This window comes from Bactrocera oleae, chromosome 5 (assembly GCF_042242935.1).
Source record: "Bactrocera oleae isolate idBacOlea1 chromosome 5, idBacOlea1, whole genome shotgun sequence".
Lineage (NCBI taxonomy): Eukaryota > Metazoa > Arthropoda > Insecta > Diptera > Tephritidae > Bactrocera > Bactrocera oleae.
In genome coordinates, this window is record NC_091539.1 from 37,462,575 (window position 1) to 37,480,203 (window position 17,629).

The window sequence follows — 17,629 nt, forward strand, 5'->3', positions numbered from 1 at the left end:
TGCTTTTGCGTTTACAGTTCCATTTACCGCCACCAACACCAAACGGCGTGGTGTGTTGCTGATGCTGTTGGTGGCGCTTGATTTTCATGGCGTTGCGAATATCGCTAAAAACTGGGTCAATTTTACAGTCGGTAATAAACTGCCGATGCACTGCGTTGCACCGATGTACAAAGCGACTATATGTCAGTACAGCTGTGGGTGGGTGTGTATGTGTGTGGTGCTGTAATAACGGTGTTTCTTTGGCCGGAGTATATCAAAGTAGAATTGCTAAAATTTTCACGCAATGTACAAAAGCGAGTGCTGCAATCTTTGCTGTAGAAATATTTGTGCAGTTCGCAATTGAGAGAATTCAGCTGGAATCGTGTAATTAGTAGTTGATGCTCCGTTGGCGTCACTATATTTTTTTCATACACTAATTACACTCGGATAAAATGTGGGTGTAGGTGTCGCTATGAAAAAGGAATAGCTCCAAGTTGCACTTTAAATGTAACGGAAATTTGTACATTGTGCTTTATCAGTCTTTCTTTATTCATTAAGCATGGAATTGAGTTACACAAGTACAAGATAAATTAAGATACTTCTTAGTGGGCGGAACAGAAAAAAAAAGAGAGAAGCATGTATTCAGATCATAACGCTAAGAAAGTAGTGAGAGTGGTAAGGGCGCACATAGTGTGAAAAAAAATTATTATGATAGGCTATACGTTTAAAAAAAACACATATCCTTTAAAAGTGTAGCCACTTAGTCCAATCAGCTTAACCAGTTTATCTTTAATTTAGTTTTTTTTTAAAGCTACAATGTTTAAATTTGCTTGAGTGATTTTGTGCCCATTCTGCATGTAAAAGAATACCTACTTATAGACGTATCTAGCATTCCTTCATGTTTGACTATTGCGCGCTTTTCGAATGTCACACGACGACAATTAGTAAAACAGCACGATTATTTTAACATGATAAATATGTAAATAATTTTATTCGTATAATAGAAAAGATCAATAAATTAACTTTAAATGTCGTTTCTTTATTTTACAGTAATGTTTGGACCTGTTTATTACAGTGGAACAAAAGTTTGTTCCTAAATGTCAAAATTGAAATAAAAACTTACGCAGCATTGCATTGTTTGCTTTGTCATTACAAATTGAATAGCAACCAAAGACTTATTGTCTTATATTCATATAGTTTTTTTGATCTTACCAAAACTTTGGTTAAAAAGCATCTTAAGTTTTTTAAAAACGCCGCCTTATCGGAACAGATATCGGACTACTACAGCATATAGCTGCCATACAAACTGAACAAATGGAATCAAGTTCTTGAATGGGAAGCTTTTTTATTTTGACGAGGTATCGTTACGAATTTAGACACGAATTATTGGTTGAGGCAACAATGTATTCTCCGAAGAAATTCTTTAAAACAAATCACTATATCATATAACTGACATACAAATTAAATGATCGGAATCAAGTTCTTGTAAGGAACCTTTGTATTTGTGAAAGGTATTATAACTTTGGTGCAACCGAAGTTAACGTCTTTTTTAGTTTTTTTTTACCTTTCAAGTACAGAGAAACCCCCAAGCCCTACTCCGATAGAGAACCGTTTTTAGCGCCGTTAACAATTGCATGTATCTCGAAATATATTTTGTTAATTTTTTTTGTAAAAAATTCTTCTGTGTAGTCTTAAAATACAAGTATGTATAAATATACCCTTCATATTTTAAAACAATTGATAGAGTAGTTATTTTTTAAATTACCTGTCACTCTAGGTCGATGCTGTTGACATGTATTTTTTGGCCTCTCTGAGAATTCTGACAAAGTCTTTACAGAACTCTAAAGTGTATTATTTCCCCAGGTACGGCTGTCAAAAGGCGACTGTGTCCGTTTTCACGACAATCGGTTCGGCCAAGAACTGAAAACTCGGCCGCATTCCTCAAAAATATGTACTCAAACATTAATTAAATTGATAGTGAAGGAAGAGCGTTATTGGAGAGCAAGTTATTTACTTGCTGGGTAGCAAGACAAAATTAAATTAAACAAAAAAAAAATATAAGAAATTTAGAGAAACGAAACTTTAGTATATACCTGAGTCAAAGTAAAGAATTCAGACTTTACAGCTATATCTGAAATTTGAACTATCTGGAATAAATACATTCAATTAAAGCAAACCGCAAATATAATATAACATAAGTGTATAAGTGAATGTGACAATGAACTACCACCAAAAGTCTTTCACCTTCGCCATAAAAAACGAAGGTATCGAATTTCATGGCAGTAACCCGTAATCAGTCATTAATTATTGCAAAGCTTTGGAGCCTCTACTTAGACATTGCAGGATGCTCAATAGCCAATGGAAAGCTATTTACTACAATATAATTACATATATAATAGTAAAGAGCGTTAACCGTTCCTTTTAAAATGACACTGACGAGTATAACAGTTAAGGTGACGAAAGAATTAATTACGATTTTTAAAAGTAATTTGTTTTTGAGAAAAAAGAGAAAAACAAATTAGAAAGGCTGGAAATGGATTCTTTGGAAGCTTGAAAAATGGGATTGAAAATAATTGCGATTTCTTCGCAATCAACAACAATGAGAAAGTAATAGGCCTGAAGTACCGTACAACTTTAAATAACCGCATCAATGAAATATGAAAAATACCTTAAATTTAATATAATAAATGCAGTACACATATTTATATTATTATTACTACTACTAGATTATCCTCAAATGGCATATGAAAATGATTAAGGCATGTTTGAAGAGCTTGTTTAGGTTGGTTGGGGGCGTCAGAAAAAAAAAACCTACATAAGAAATAACTGAGTGTTTTAATAGCATTTAAACTGGTTTTAAGTCACTTCTTATGCTTATTTGCGAATTTAGTATCATTTGCGTGTTTTTTTGTGAACTAATCAATATATAACTGGAAGTAGTGAATGGGACAGGATGTAAGTTTGTTTAAAGAGCACAACTGGTGTGAAATTTTTAAAAAATGTATTTCTTTTCGAATTTAGTTTATACCTTTAAAAATAACGTCGTAAAATTTGAAATCAAAATCTGAAATAGATGTCTCACTATGTGTGGTATGTAAGACATATATGTATTAAATATATTAAAAAAAAAGAACTTAAAGTTCAAAGTCAAATCCAAAAAGGAGAGTGCCCCTATAAAAATTATATATATTTTATATTTCCGTAGCGGACCTCCACAAAGGGATAATTTCTTACTTTTAACAATTTCTTTTAACTACTTAAGAAGTTGTTAATATACATACCAAATAAATGTTATAAGGCTGACCTATGAATAAAATTGAGTCGCACAGTATAAGTTCTAATTCTAAAACTATATGACATTACGCTTTTTAATGTAATTACACCTACATGGTTACTTCAGTCGAAAGAACCTCACGATTATAATAATAGGTATTGACCCTTTCTACGAGATAACCTTCCGAATCTTGCTCATTGTTCAACATCAATTGCCGAATTCGTGATGAATGATTTGCGCATTGGTGAACTTTTTTGCATGAGCTTATATACAAAAAACAAATGCAACTAAATAAATCACAAACGAATAAAAGTATTAAATATATCACCAGCATTATAAGTAACAGTAGCCCAGCGTCAGCGCTCCCCACAGGGAAATCCACAGCGGAATTAAGTTTCAAAATAAAACGTCAAAGAGAGTAAAATGGGAAAAAAATAAAAATAAAATTGCAAAAATTTTCAAGAGAAGGTAAAATATTAGAAAAAGAAAGTAAAATAATCAAAAATAGAGAGTGAAATATAAAGAAATGGAAAGTAATGAATGAAAAGCGCGCTTGCCGCAGAGGAAACAGCTGTGTGGCGGCAGACAATAAACGGCATAATGATAAAAGTTACCCAAGTATATATACATATATATAGTACAATTTTTCAAACAAAGCAAGAACGAATGCAAAGCAGGGGAGATATGAGTGAAGAAATGAAAAATTCAAAGAAATCTCATTCAATCTCGCTAAATGTATAAGCATGCCTCCAAGTGGGTGCACGCAACTACGCTTGTGCCGTTAGTAAGTTTCCGTCTATCCACCGATTTCTCTTTTATCATTTATTTCAAATGATGCTACTAATACATGCACACACACTCAGCCGTGACTCGAAGGTGGCATTGCACGGCGGCTGCGAAAATAATGACATTGCCGAAGACTAGCGGAAGTGGATGTTTGTTGGTTTTGTTGTTTGAGTGAGCAATAATAGAAATTGTTAGATGAAGTGGTTACAGGGAGAGAGAGGAGCGGAGTGTTGACGGCAAAACCATTTCACAGAGAAGTGCCCTTTCCCCACTTTTGGTGGCAAGAAAGTTTTATTGTTTACTGAAGGTTAAATGATGAAATATTTAAAAAACGCATATTTTATTCATCTGTATGGAATACTTAATTTTTTATCAGCTCTTCTAGCTGGCATATCAAGTTAAAAAAATTGTCTGCTTTGTCTATCTCTTCGAGCTTCTGCGTTTTTACTTCCAAATAATATTTTTGTTATTATTTGTTATTTACCTTTGTAGAAAAAAAACTGAATATACAAACGAAAATAATTCTATTGTGTTTCTCCTGCCAGCAGTTGCTTTTATTTATGCCCACTCACGTTGGCTGATCTTCTGATTTGGCAATTCTTATATTTTCTTCTTGAGTAGTTATTCGTTAGGCGGAAAAACTTTTACCACTTAACATATTATCCTAATATATATCCCAGTCTCAACGTGATGTGCATAAATGAATGTCATAACTCAAAACCGGTATATGAAAAAAGTTTTGTTTTAGAAATATGATAATTTTATTCGGTGAGATTTTGAAGGAAAAAGTTAGCTGCTTCGACGGCGCCTCAATTGGGTTAATAGGGGTGCCATAGAGCTGCTGAACACTTGCAACGAAATAATTAGTTTTTCGTTTGTGTTTTGCTCGTGCCAGTGCTGGAACAAGCATAATCGGGGAAACCTGAGCAGCTGATGTCTCTGAATATAATTATGCCAAAGAAAAGTTGGCTTCAAAAATCTAACAGTTTTTTGGGAGCAGCTCCAAAATTTTAGAAGCCGATATTTTACAACCAATCTAAGAAGTTGTAAGCATGATATTCAAAATTAAAGTATTTTTCTTAGTATTCTCCGAACTCTGGCCCCATTTATATTTTTAATATAAGTATGCCTTAAGTTGTTATTTTTTGTTAAATAAAAGAGCGCAATTTCTTTTAACTTCGAAAACAACATATACTATTATTTTAACTTATAACTATATAATTATAATTTACAAAAAAATCAATTTTTTTACAGTATAGAATTATTATAATAATAATCTTAAAATCAAATTATTACTTAGAAAAATAACGATACCTTAGAAGATTACGAATGGAGATTATATTTCATTCTTCTTCTTCTGACTAGTCAGTTTGTACATCAGATACAGATTCGTGACGAGACCACAATAAACTGATCCACACTGTTACTGCCAAGTCGCCAAAGAGATACAATATAACACCCTGTCTGGAAAAAAGTTTAACAAATGATCCGAACTACAATGGAAAGTTTATTTTGGGATTGAAATTGGAACGAAAAGTATTGCAAATAAGTTACCGAATATTTTATAGAGAACAAGTTGATAATGAGTTGTGCTGTCATAGAAAGCCTGCTATGGTAACTTGGGAATTTTTTTATATACCATAGCTTAATTGGCAAAAACTTAGTCATGATATGATAGGTCGACGTAGGATGTGAGTTATAGTTATGTTAGACAAATAAAGATAATGCAATTAATGCTATACTGTACTATAGTTTAATGACGAAATTGTGGGAAATCGGTCAATGAATTACTCCAACTTCCATATTCTACATATAATGAAGACTTTATGTCGAAGCAGTGTGTAAGTTATGTGTCAAAAATTGCGTATCCTCGAGTATAATGGTGTAATGCCAATAGTTAATGCAATTAGTCCAAATCTTCTCTTAGGCAAAATACCTTTTCTAGTGATTTCCGACCTGACGTAAAAATTGAACGTTTATGTTGTTCAAAATCTATTGCATTTAATTACATTAAGTGAACAAGTTCTTTAATGAATAAATGAAATTGGTCCAAACCTCATATTCCTAATAATTAAGTATAATGATTTCCAATCCTTTGATTGATGTTTTCCTCACATACCCTATACATTAAATTTATCACTTATATATATCTCATGTGAGTTATTTAGCTTGATATTAATATAAATATTTCGGACAAGCAGAATGTAGAAATGAAACTAAGTGAGTCTATGACTAATAATATAAGTTAAAAGGTACCAAATATGATTGTAATCCATTCGGTTTCTTCAAATAATGCATATTAAATTATTACGCAACATTCTTTTTGGTTCTTTCAAATTGTGAGAGAATCTAGGATACAAAATTATTGGTATAGGATAACTGCATAAACCACCGAGCTCACTTGGTATGTAAATAGCCACGGTATTTGCCTTCGGAAGTATTAAATGTCGGAACTGTCATACTTATAACTTACATGACTATACAATATTCAATTCTGAACTAACATAAATGATGTATGTGTATTATAGACTTTTAAATCAAATCATTTACGCCATGAAATTGATATTCTCCGCCATCCCCTGCACTGATTTCATAGCCAATTTATTGCAACTGCTACTGCCAATATATGCGAACGGAAAATAAATCATTCGAATCACTGGTGTTTTATCAACTGCACATTTCCTGCTTTGCTGGCAGCGCACCAACTTGTCACTGTCACACTCATACATGACGCCACATGACAGTTACGCATTGATGCTTCGGCATATCCAATAACACTTATGAAAACAAAGTGCAAAGTGAGTGAATCAAATTGCTATCAATTCGTGTGCTAAGAATTGCAGAAAAGGATTAAACTATGTTTGCGCCGGAGAGAAGAGTGAGAGTGTTGGTCTTGCAACGCATACGTTTATTGAATTTACATACAATAAGTATAGATAAGTGTGAGCGACTCTGTGTGTGTGAGTGTTGAAGGTTTTTTCTCGTTGAACAAACTCACTTTAAATGGAAATTTGTCTCTCTGACTTGGTGATGAGTTTTTGAATTGAATTGCATTTGCTGCTGGAAAAATACTTAAGACAGCAACAATAGCAACAAAAGCAACAACAGTCAACATTAAGATGGTGTGTGTATTAAATGCAGAAAATGTCAGCAGTCCGCTTTAACCCCCGAGCAGAGCTAATGCGGCACTAGCTGCTACATTTTAACCTCCCACCCTCCTCGATGTGTTACACAAATGACATTTGAATTTGCAGACATACACTGCAGCATCAACAAAATACAGTTATCAAACAAAAAAACAAGTAGCAATCGAACCTATAATACCCTTCACAAGTGCATTTCTCTCCGATCTGAAAGCTATTTTCGGAGATTATAGCGTTACCTACGACAATAACATTGGTTTACAGTGGGTTTGTTGCTCTAAATATAATATAATACCGATTTCGGATACAATATAATAATACAATATCAATTCGGTGCTCACAATTCGTCACACTATGAATCATTTTGTGCGATTTGCTCTCGTTTATTTTTAAATCTTTAATTTTCTTTTACACTACAAAAATCAGAAAACATGATATAAAATAACAGATAATTTTATAATATCAATTTAGTTGTGAAAAATAAGGATGCATCGTAATAAACAGAGACACAAATGTCGAAAACATATGTTATTTCTCATTTAAGCAGTAAGTTTCCTAAAAGACTATGAGCTTTGCAATTTAAAATGGTTTTTTTCCCTTGAGTTATGAAATTCAAAAGAAAAAAACCAATTTGCCTTAAAATACTCAATATTCAATCGTTAATATCTTTTAAACGATTAGGTTAATGAAAAGCTCGTAAGTGATTTTTTTATACAGCAATAAATTTTATATAAAATCTTTGAAACGAATTGTAAATTGTTAATAAAAAAAAATATAAAACGGTAGGGCAGTGCGCCTTCGCTGTACATTTAAGAGCTCATACTTTGAGAGATTTTCTTAGAGGTATCTATCAACCAATTTTTCAGAATACCAAGTGAAAGAAATATTAGTTTTTTTTACCCATTAGATTGGTATATACTTTATAGGGTCTCCTACATTTCCTTCTGGGTGTTACAAACCTTCTGGTAAAGATATAAAAATAAAACATGAACTGGCACATATTAGCAGAGCTGCCGATAGCATGAATTTGATTGTATGTGTTGTTGTGGGCGTGAATATTCCTTGGTGTGGGTGCGAGCGTGTACGATCGCATATCCGGCCGTCGGGATTTGTTAAGGCAGCTGTGAATTGCGCAAGCTGCAAGCAGAATGGTGTCCATTGCATTTGAATTTAGGAAATAATAAAAACAACAACAACCACGGCAACGGCAGCAACTAAAATGAAAAAGTTAAAATAATAATATAAATGATAACAGCCAAAGTTGCAGCAAAAGTCAAGAAGAAAACGCTAAAAACACATGCACAGCTGTGGTTGGTAAACAGCAGCAATCGCACAAGAACAAGCACGCATATACATACATACGTATATAGCGCTACATACGAGTATGTGTAAAACTTTTTTCATAACTGCACATTTTTTCTCTAGGACTGCTGCTACAGTCTTCGCACAGCTGACAGCAAATTTGCTAGTGATTTCCCAGGCTTTTAGCCAGCTACGCGACAGTGGGTACAAATGATATCAGTAGTCACAACAACAACAAACACACATGTCGTTGCTATTGTGCCACATTTGCAACATTTGTTGACAATTGAATTCGAATTTGGTATTCTCCGAATTTTCGGTTATTTTCCTAGTTTGTTGTTTTTGCCTTCGCTTTTGCCTGCTTACTTGGTTCCTTACTTTAGCTGCTCAACTGCTTCTCGATTGTCTGCGTTACGATTGCATACGTTTTCTAACGATTTGTTTCTTTTTATGTCAACGCCTTTATTGTTGTTTTTGTGCACGCTCACTTGCAAACTGCTAACAGCACATGTGTCTTTGTTGGTGTGTTAACAACAACAGCTTGCCACAAGCGACATACAAATTTGTGACTTTTTGAAAACCTAAATGGCATTGTCAGTAGCACAACGGCGGAAGGGAAGCGCATGAGGGCGACTAGAAGGACAAGGAATGAAGGCAAAAAATAGATAAGGTTCATAACATACTAAAGTAGAAATTGATAACCTTACTTTGCAGCAGCCGATTTTGAAGATGGTGAAGGCAAAATTAGAAAAATAAAGTTACTTACGGCTGTTTGACACAGTGCAAGTGAAAATAAAAACATTTTTATATTATATAAGTAGCTGGAAGTATATACATATACATATACATATGCATATTTGTGTGTTGTGTTGTAATGCCAAAATCGGTGTTATCGGTAGACGGAGGTCATAAAAAATAAAATTCCAACTGCCACCGATGCCTAATTTCGAGCGGGTAATTTTAAGATTAGTTATTTTCAAAATATCGTCCAACCTTCGTACTACTTTGTTATACCCTCAACAGGGTATATGAAGTTTGCCTTGAAAGGAAGGAAACTATAAAATATAACATACATATATAAGTGATGAATATGATAAGCTCAAAATGAATATAAAGATCTCCATTAAAGATTTTGTTCTTCAATAATTAACCTTAATTGTACTTGAAGGTTTTTTATATGCAACAACGTTGGTATAAAAAATAAGCAAAACGTTCCCGGTTGAATGCAAGCCGTATATAATTTTGGCACCCTTAAAGGATGTTGTAACTTCGTTACTGCCAATGTTTTCATTTTTTCTTATTCGAGTTTAAACTGTTATATTTCTCTACATGTCATATAGACATTTTAAGACCTCGAAATTTGACGCTACAAAAACATTGTGTCCTAAGGCAGTTAAATGAAGAGTAAAAGTTGCAAAAGTACATTAATTTTTGTTGCCAAGGTGCAAGTTGAAATGAAATTGTAGTGAGAGAGCGGAGTTAAATGTACATATGTACGTAACTTCAGTGGCAAATATATAGCGGTTATATTCATAATACAATAGTAGTAATTTGGAGTATTGTTATCTCATACCAAGAATTTCGCGTACTCTATTTTTAGCTCTAGCCTCTTCCCAGCTTAGCAGAATTATATATAAATCATTAAAACTAAAATATTTGAATAATAAAAATACAATACTCATTGTGTTTTCGATATTGAATAAACTGAATTTTTAAGCGCCTTCCTAAATAAAGTTATTATATTCAATAAAACCTCTTTTTATTCCAATTTCTTTGCAGATCTTTATTAAAACCAGGGACAAATTTAGCTGGGAGCAAGCCAAAATGGATTTTTTAAAGAAAGCTGTTATGAGTGGTAGAGATATTTGGTAAACTCCTGTATGTGTAAATATTGCTACCTTTCTGACGGAATTTTAAAAGGACTTCAAGAAAATGTTTAATTTAATTTGCAACAATTTTTAAATAAACTTAAAAGAAAATTTAAACTCCTTTTGGTAAACCTGCTGGAGTATAGTTATATATAAAGACTTGACAGTTGGTAACCATAACAGTATTTCACATTGCCTATTGCTATTGATCTAAGTATACTCAAAAATGCAGATAACGATCTGGTGTTTTCCAATTGATGAAATTTAAGGGAATTCGTTTTATATTTATACTACTGTATGCATATTTTCTTTAAAAATATTAAATATATTCAAACTCCAGAACTTGCAGACTACTGTGGGCTACTGGTCTTGTGAAGTTTCCTGTTTTTGGCATTTCTGTCGACTATAAAGCCATGCATAATGTAGTACATATGATATTCAGTTGCCTTGCGGCTACTATACTCCCGCTAGTATCCTTACACAATGGGATGTTATTAATAATCGTTTCAAAATATTTACTTTATATAATTAAAATAGCTTAATATTATTTACCAACTTATATTCCACTTGTTCTATTATATCTACGCTATATAAGTAGTTAATTATTGAAGTATTAGTTACCTAATTTGGCTTTACTAATGCATTTAAACAACTCCCAATCTTCTCTGATATTTCAAAGTAAGTAAAAAAGCACTTAAGTGTGTTTGTATTTTTGAGCTCGAGCTTATCCTAGACTCCTGATATTTTTATTATTAATTAGTTAAATTAAGTCTTATGTGAGACTGCTAACTAATCTAACTTGTTGAGGAGATCATGTTGAGTTTAACGCAATAGCAATGCAATGCATCGCTAACATAAACGGGGAAGCTTCATTTGAAACCAATATGCTCATTCCTTTGGGATATATTTGAGTTTTGAGCTTAATCTGCTCACCATACGCAAACCGTGTCAGGAAGTGAGTAAGAACTGTCAAATTTTCTCCGACTCCAATGACACCAAAAGTCGGCTGACGTACTTTGTACTTGTATAACAATATGAAATATAATAAATTTTTTTTGGCAGAGTAGATCCTTTACCTATGACCGTATGGCCAGAGAGCTGAAAAAGCATTACGAAAATATTATGAACTTCAAAAAGATGTCGTTAACAAACATTGTTAGATTGGCAATGCTAGAGACTTGCTTTCCTAGGTGGACTCTAGACTTTAGCAAAAAAAATATGCTTGATTTTGTAATGTATTTTTGTTAACTAATTTTTTTATTTTTTGAAATTCATAAACTGGTACGTAAAATTAATGTGAAAATTTCATCAAAATTCGTAAAAACTGCGCAACAAATAACCGAATTCTTTGTAAATACGATTGTACTTTTCATATATTAAAATATTTCAAATAATATTTGCGCTGTTATATAAAATATAATCAGTTGCAGCTTTTGACATAAAATTATTGAAATAGCGTAAAATAAAATAAAATAGAAAATGTATACTGAATTAAGTCGACTATAGTTGCATTAGAGTAAAATTGTGTAATGTAAAATTATTTGAATTATTTTTAGCGGTACTAGTACTGGTAGGAATGGTAGTATAAACAATAGCAATTAATTTTAGATTTAACAATATACCATATACATACATATACGTCTAAAATATGCATACTTATGTTGTTATTTTGCATTCGATAGCTAAAATGTTTGGAAATACTATGCAGAAGAAAATATTTGTAAATATAGACTCGTTTATGTAATATATGCTAATGATTACATATTTATGAGCAAATGAATATTATCGAAGAAAAAAAAGCAAAAATTTGCAACAATCGTTTATGCTTACAATGTATATTTTAATTAGCATTGAAATATATTTTACTTCCAAAAATATTAAATGTATACAAATAGCATATATGTAGTAGCTCCAAGAGCTTCAAATTTCTAACAACGGGTGAGCCGTAGAAAAATAATTTTGTGTTTGTATGTCATTCATTCTTAGAAAGGAAACGTATTTTCATTACTTATGCATTTCAATTGTGCAACTGTCTCGGCTTAGGTCGCAGTACAGTATCCCCCTAACTCAGTTTTTCAATGCCCAATACTGGCCTTAATACACTAAATTATCTGATTAACTTTACTCCTTTATGATACTTCAAAATTAAAACAATACAATAAGGTTATCTACGTGTCAAGATATCATAAGAGAGAGTTCCGATAATAGATACTACAGCCTAACTTTTTCCGCATAATATAAAATATGGCATAAGATTAAAATTATGACTCTTTACCGCTGATTCTAAAGATCGTCCTAATAATGATATACTTTTACGATCTCGTCTGACCTACCCGAATCCTCACATTTTTCAATAGTGGAAGGTTCACTTTTTTCGAAGAAACTGACATTTGTAAAAATAAAATAGTTTTACTCGAATGGCTCACCCCTTATTATCTCTCAAAGCATATTTTATTAACAGCAATATTCTAATTTTAAAAAATAATAATTTAAATTTCTCATTTAATTACTTCGAACCCCGCACGTTAGCGACATAACATATAACTGAATTTTGCGAATTCTAAATTTGCAAAACGGCACTAGAAGTAATGCATTAGCAATTACTAATTACTGCAAAAGACTTGAAGAAAATTGGGTACTAATACTAGGACAAGTATGTATATAAGCAACAACTGCTTATGTAATATATGTATGTATTTATAACACATATTATTGTACAGACATGTTAAAGTAATGTAATTATGAAACATACTTCTATATATTCATAACAAAATTCTAGTAATTAAGTTTTGTAACTATAGACGGTAAATGAAAGAAATTGGATTTATTTAGAAACTACACGAAAACTCAACCAGAAATCACTAATTAAGTAATCATTGAGCTAATTAAACGATAATAATTTAATGTTATAAATGAAATTTAGGTGAAACAAATAATTGTATTTAAAATAAAAAATAAAACAAATAGAAGAAACTGTGGGCAAAAAGTGAAATAATGTATTGGTTAAGATCAAGCAATTGCTGGGTGGAATGTAGAGAAACCATTTGGAATGGATAAGTGATGTGCATTGAAATTGATTGTCGAATAAATAATATATTTTCCTCGAGTAATGAAACCAGCTGGTGTATTTTATTTCAAAGGCATTCATATACATAACAATAATTACTATTTGGAACGTAAGTATTAAAGTGAGTATTTAAGGTAAGTATATAAGCTGATATTTTACAAAGCTCAATACTACAAACGTTGATATCTTTCGACATTTGCATTAATATATATTACTATCACAAAAATTTTATATCCAGTATATTGTATAAGAATTTAATTGGCAACAATTGTCCAGTAGGTTATTTTTGTATTTCTAATGGAGTACCGTATAACATACTACATTGCAAACACAATTAAGACAAAATATTTGTAAATAATATAAAAAATATTTCAGCAACAATGCTTCATAGCCGAACCTTCCAACGAAGCTGCTGATGGCTGGCAAACAACAATCTTCGCATTGGTTCTTTTATCTGGGGAGACCAATATAAAAAGCCTTAAAAAAGATTCGTTTTGAATCCAGAAACAAATGAAAAAGATAAATCAGTTTTTCGGCAGCCACAAACTTTTTTATGAATTCGGATTGGCTATTTTTAAGTATTTAGCTTAAATGCTCGATAACGTCACTATTGCAAGAGGAATTTACTACCGCGCACTTTGAACTTTTTTATTATTTATTATTTATTTAATACAAAACTTTAACAGTGAAAACCAATTATCACATTTTGTATAAAACCTCAAACAATAGTCTATTCAAGGTAGGTAATTTTTTAACTTTCATGAAAATCAAACTTAAACTTTGAACTTGGCAAGTAAGAGTTTCGGATCAAATTTGTGCGATGTTTTCTGTTTTTTTTTTGTATAAATTCTTTACACGTTCCATTTTTTAACCACAAAAATAGCAGTTGTCATTTTGCGACAGCTGTACTTGCAACAACGCATACAAAGCGCATCGGTCGTGCATTAAAATGTGCGAAAATAAAAAACAATATGTAAAAATATCGAGTTGTGCAACAACACAACGCAACCCTCCTCTATGGTGGCATATGACGCGGCAACGACAGCTTGAACAAATGACGCACGTTGCAATGCAAATATGCGACACTCCATCGATTACACAATGCAGCTGAGACAACAGTGGCATCGTGACAGCAAAGGCGAACAAAAGCAGAGAGAAACAACAGAGGAATTTCGAATATGCGGCATCGTCGTTTTTAAGCAAAAATATGCAAATAAATACGCATTACATATGTAAATGCAATTCGAACAAAAACAAAAGGAACGAAAGCAAAAGAAAGGAAATTGACGTTGAAACTGAAGCCGAAGCAGGAATGTAATGCAGAATAGTATTGACATATTTCTAATGAAGTTCGCATTCGACTGTGCGTTAGCGCCGCTCATACGTTCGGTCGTTGTTCGAAGATACCTGCACGTGATCGCTAACTTAGCTTGATAGAGCACCTTAAAGTATGCAATGAAAGAGAAAAAGAAAAAGTTCTGTATTCAGAAATCATCGAAGAACATGGAAGCAATCAATTATATAAGAGAGATGTGAAAGCGTGCGGGTATCTCAAGGTGAACCAATTCCATTCGCATGCCACGAGTGTTGTGTTTCCATTTGCTTTACAATTTTCTATTTTTTGGGTTTTTATCTGTCAAGTTGAATGCTTTCGGTATAATGAAATATTTTGCTTTCGTAAATGCAATACAAGTGGAGAGGAAAAATAGAATGTAAAATTGCAACAGAAATTAATTCTAGTGCAACGATTTGTGTACAGTGTACTAATGGTAAATAGGTAATTGCAAGAAATAAAGCTTAATACAATATTTTTTTTGAATTTAAATTTCCTTTAAGAAGTCTAATGTACATATCTCCTAAACAACTTAAGATAAAACAACTAAATTCACTCAAGACAAATTCTCTAAGCATTCCTATCAACACTGTAAAAATTATTGAAATCGGGTGATCAATCGGGTTCTGTTAAAAACTGCTAAAATCGCGATAAATCAATAAACAAATATGCCATATACATTAAATTTTACAAGGTAAAAATTGGTCGATGGGCGTGGCGCCCATATATATAGTAGTGGTCAATGAAATGTTATTACCGTTGAAATTTTGAAATACAAATAAAAATCCCTAAATATTTGTCTTTCTTACATAACCGTGTTTTGAAGAGCAGGCGTTATTGCATAAAAAATTGTAATTTTTAAAACTCTTACCCTAATGTAGGTCTCATCTTAATAACATTATGATGAAATTATTTGAAAAGTATGTTCCAATAGTAATTGGTAATAAAAGCAAAAGTATAAGTCCGTGGTTTTCGAAAGAGTTATATAAATTGAAAAACAGAAAAACTGGAGCCTTTAAACATTTTAAAAAAACCGGTTCACTTGTCGACTATTCTAAATATTTTCTATATTTTTCAATATTTTGACCTAAACAAAAAATGTTATAATAATTACTTAAATAAAGTAAAAAAAAATATTGTAAGTAATTCAAAATCGTTTTATGATTTCGTCAACTCCAAACGCAGGATTTCCAAATTTCCGTCCGCAATGAAATACAAACCTATCATTTCAAGTGACAATGATATTATATCCAATATGTTTGCAGAATATTTCAAGTCAAACTACTGTAATAATTCTTCCAAAACTTTTTCTTATCAGCAAGTGCTGTGTTCGAATACTTTAATTAACGCTCCAATTATTTCTGAAGAAGACGTCCTTTTTAATTTAAATAAGTTAAAACCATCTTTTGGTTATGGCCCAGACATGATACCCTCATGATTCCTAAAAAATAGTGCCAAATATATTTACTTGCCTTTGACAAGGATATTTAATTCCTCTCTTAAACACGGTATATTTCCTTCAATATGGAAACAGTCATTTATAATCCCTTTTCATAAAAGTGGATTTAGATCCAACATTGAAAACTATAGAGGTATCGCAAAACTATCAGTTATACCTAAACTTTTTGAAGCTATCATCACTGACCATATAACCTTTTCGATTTCTCCGTTAATTTCCTCATCTCAGCAAGGATTTCGTAAAGGGAACTCGACTATAACAAACTTACTTGAATTTGTAAACCATGTATCATTGGGTTTTAGGGAACATAAGCATACGGATGTTATATACACAGACTTTAGTAAAGCTTTCGGTAAAGTAAATATCTCGATTCTCATACATAAACTTGATCTGCTGGGCTTTCAGCCAAGATTCCTTCAATGGCTATCTTCCTATCTTTATAATAGAACACAACGAGTGATATTTGAGGATACACCTTCAGATACAATTAATGTTTCTTCTGGTGTTCCGCAAGGTAGTCATCTTGGCCCGATTCTGTTCTTGTTGTTTATTAACGATATCTCTTCAGTAATAGAATTCTCAAAAATTTTATTATACGCTGACGATGTAAAGCTTTTTAAATCATACACTTCAACTGAGGAAAGGTGTCTGTGACTTAAACAATTTGGTAGCATGGTGTGATAGAAATGATTTGCCATTGAATCTCAATAAATGTAAGATGATGTGCTTTTCCCTTAGATCTGTGCACCACTCTTCTTATGCAATAAAACACCATATTCTAGAGCAAGTTTTTAACAATGTTGATTTGGGAGTTAATATGGACCCTAAGCTTAATTTCAGTCTTCATATTGATACCATGGTCTTGAAAGCAAAAGCTGTACTAAGTTTTGTTAAACCTTGGTCTAAAGAATTTAGAGATCCGTATATTACTAAAACACTTTATACAACTTTGGTTAGACCTATATTGGAATATGGCTCTGTGGTATGGAACCATAGCTACCAAATCCATTCTGACAAGTTAGAGTCGGTTCAAAAACAATTTTTACTTTTCGCCTTAGCGCATCTCCGATAGGATTCTAGGGTAAGTCTACCTCCATACACTAGTCGTTTAAAACTTATTAATCTACCTACAATTTCTAGTCGTAGGGAAATGCTTGGCATAATATTCTTAGTGAAACTTTTGAATGGCACTGTTTGCAGTTCTTTTCTCCTATCTGAAATTAAATTTTATATCCCGGTTCGCCTTTCGAGGCAGTTTAGACCTTTACTGCTAAAATCCTGTAGGTCAAGTTTTGAACTAAACGAGCCATTCCGCCGTATATGTCATGATTTTAATTCTCATTCCAGCACATTTGACTTATCTGACTCACTTTTCAAAATTAAAAAGACTTTATTGTTTTCTCTTAATAAATGAAAAT

The 17,629-nt window shown here is 32.2% G+C and overlaps 1 protein-coding gene across 5 annotated transcripts in view; it reads left to right on the top strand.

The window, feature by feature from the left end:
• The window catches only part of kek4 (kekkon 4), a 104,857-nt gene extending 91,390 nt beyond the window's left edge, over positions 1–13,467 (top strand). For all 5 annotated transcript variants that reach the window (XM_070109532.1, XM_070109534.1, XM_070109536.1 and 2 more), the window contains one exon: positions 10,264–13,467. The gene's annotated coding sequence lies outside the window, so the exon portion shown is untranslated. The remainder of the gene's footprint in view (positions 1–10,263) is intronic.
• The last annotated feature ends 4,162 nt before the right edge of the window (positions 13,468–17,629 follow it).